Genomic DNA, 3,268 nt, shown 5'->3' with positions numbered 1-3,268 from the left:
TTTGTTCTCAGAGCCGACGTAGGAAAAGACTCCTGAGAAACATTCACAAAAGCTTCCATGAACTTTTTTCTTTTTTTTTTTAAACACATATGCATGAAATTATGGCAAATTATTTATACAAATCAATATATCAGCTGTGTCGGGTGTATAAAACAAACATGTCGGTTTCATTCAGTGAATTTTAACACTATAATTATTTTTGCGGCAAAAAGTTTTAGAAAACTTAGATTTAGAACTTTTATGTGAAGTTTGGGAAGAAGTTTCTGGAAATTGCTTTATGCTGTGGTAGATTACGAATCTATTTCAAAGGAACAGTTTGGACATTTTATAGACTGTATTCATGCGCTCTCTCTCTGAGAATAGGATGTGAAGATAATGTCTGTGTATACGCCGCTTAGCTTAGCAGAGGAAATGGCCAGCTTGGTTCAGTCAAATTTGAAATTACACCTACAAATCGGTCAGCTCTGTACTACATGAGATTTGTATCCATCTGAATATCTCACTCACAAAAAAAAAAGCAAATGAATGAATTCCCTAAAATGTCGAACTGTTTCTTTAAACAGACTATGAGCTTTAAATTGTTTAGAAATTACTATTAACAGATATTTAATTATATTAGACCACATGCGCTACCACCATGTCCACATTTAATATTAAAGCTTGAATTTGAAAGGTGAAAGATATGAGATCAGGAGCACATCTATTGCCTCTCAGCGGCTCTTAACATGGCGAAGGTGAGCCGGCGTAAACTGCGGCTTTGACAGCAGTGCAGAGCGGCGGCTGTGAGCTAGCCAGTGGGGGGCGCTCACGTGCACTAAAAGCCACGTGGCAGGAAAACACAGACAGACAGACAGACAGACAGACAGACAGACAGACAGACAGACAGACAGCGGGAGAGCGACTTCATTCTCTGCTCCAGTAGACATTCATCCTCTATATCTTTACATAGCAAATCGCTGTTTGCTGTTGCATTCATGCTCTGAATGTTAAATGCAGCTTCTTCAATGTGATTGATTTTTAACCTACTGAAGGACTTTCTTTTAGCTAAAAAGGAAACTAAATGCCTTTACAGAACCTCCATGTTGCCTCCTCGTGCCTTATCGTCACAAAATGAAGGAAACCAGCTTCTGTCCTGTGGAAGCGGTTGCCGTAGAGACTGGTCCGAGTCTCAATACCTGTGCCTTCTACCTGTGTAGAGCATCTTACACAGACGTGGTTAGCGGGACAGTTTACAGTGCGAGTACAGGGAGAAACACTTGACCATTTACTGTCAACGGGATGACTGTTTGTTAATGGAAACATTGTGTGGAAATATTAATAAAATAAGAGTCTAAAAAAAAAACAATTTCTGTGTGAACTCTCTGGTTTCGATGTCGGGAAAACGACACAAGCAACAAATGGTTTTATTTGCCAATAAAACAAATACAGCATGAGGTTTGGATTATTTATTTTTGGTCCACAATCACAGACACACTGTTGAGAAATATCAAAAACCTGCAAGTAATCCAACATCTGTGACAGATTAAATACTAAATACAGTTTGACTACAACAATACGCCTTACATTTATTTGATATATTGCACCACATATGTCAAGCGAGCCAGCAGCGCTCCAGGCACATCAAGGACAGGATAAAGAATACAAATAAATTATTTAACATTTGTTCATATTTAAGTCCCATTTTTCAAGATGAGACAATAAAGGCTGTTCTCATTTCTTCTTAAATTACATTCATAGAAATAAAGATAAATGACATCTTAATCCAGTGCTTGGATTTAATTTCCTTACAGTCTACTGCAGCGCTTCTAGTGAGACGCAGTGTGTACTCTTTATTTTATGGTCCATCGTTGAAAGAACTGTGTCATTTGGTACTAATTATAGAGACAATGGTCTGAGACAGTTATTCGAGTTTAGAGAGTTATGTGGAGTTTATAAAAGCTTGTTGATTAAGCAAATCCAGCTGACCTGCTGGGCACAGACTGAGACTCTCCAGCTTCTACACCAATTGAACACTGTGTCTGTCTGCAGTAGTTTCCCTATAATATGTACCAAATTACACAGTGATTTTCAACAAGCTTCCTTGGAAATCAAGAAAATACAGAACCGGAAATATAAGGTGTTACCCAAATATGATGTATTGTTATTTAACACAACTATTCTTAGTGCGTAACTCAGTGGTTTTAAACCTGTGGGACGTACTATACTACATCCCAGTCGACCCAAGAGGAATCTGAGAGGTCACCATGATGAAAGGGATAAGATAGAAAGTGCATTTTCTCAGTTTTGCTTTATTCACTTACACAAAACAACTACGCCAGCCAGTGAGTCGGACTGGTTTTAAGTCTATAAATTATTATCTCTGTGAAAGGAAGTTTTCCTCTTGTTAATAAATCCAACCGACAGTGAATCTACTAGCATCTACTAACAAGTATTGTGTGTTAGTGTGTCTTCTTCCTCTGAGCCATAGAGCTCCTTTAAAAACACATCAATGAGCCACACTGTTGCACTGGATGACATGTCCCTTCACCACCATGAATACACACTAGTTTATTTAGACTCAATCCCACACGCACCGTCCTGCTGCCACAAATGCTCACTACGGCACCAAATGTGGATTAATCCGCCGCTGAAAATAGTCCCCAACAAATGCACTATTTTGTCCTGTTTGATAAAAGTACTATGACTAGCTGTTTAAGATTACTGAACTACTTAAAGATTGATGTCAATATGAACCAATGGGCTTGGAGCAGAGAGACACAGACAGGAAGTCAGAAAGTATTGAGATGCACCAACACATTGTTGGTTTGAGTCGATATAAGCGATATTAAAATATTTACAAATTCATCTGAATAAAAGTCAAATGAAATTCAAGATCGACCTTAATATGTGAGTTTTTTAGTTTTTTTAAGTGTATAATATTTATATAATATGAATAAATCACATACTTTCATATGGAGTCTTGAGGATTTTGTGGGTGGGGTAATTCAACTTATTCTCTGTGCAGTTGCTTGTTCCAGCAGTTTTCCATGAATCAGTGCCAGTATATATTCAAATAAGACAAATTACTTTTGGTACTCCAACATCAAGAAAAGGACACTTCCTGTTTGCCTCATTAACAGACTGACTGATCCTTACGGTGATAATTATTTTGCGGTGAAGCCATGTAAAGCGCTGAGCGATGCTCAAAGAAAAGACACGCGTCGACGCTATTCCTCCACAATCAAGATGCAGCTTATCAGGGGCACGACGCCTGTACAGTGTTGCATGT

This window comes from Pholis gunnellus (assembly GCF_910591455.1).
Source record: "Pholis gunnellus genome assembly, chromosome: 4".
NCBI classification, from domain to species: Eukaryota; Metazoa; Chordata; class Actinopteri; order Perciformes; family Pholidae; genus Pholis; species Pholis gunnellus.
Note: the sequence above shows the minus strand (reverse complement) of the source record.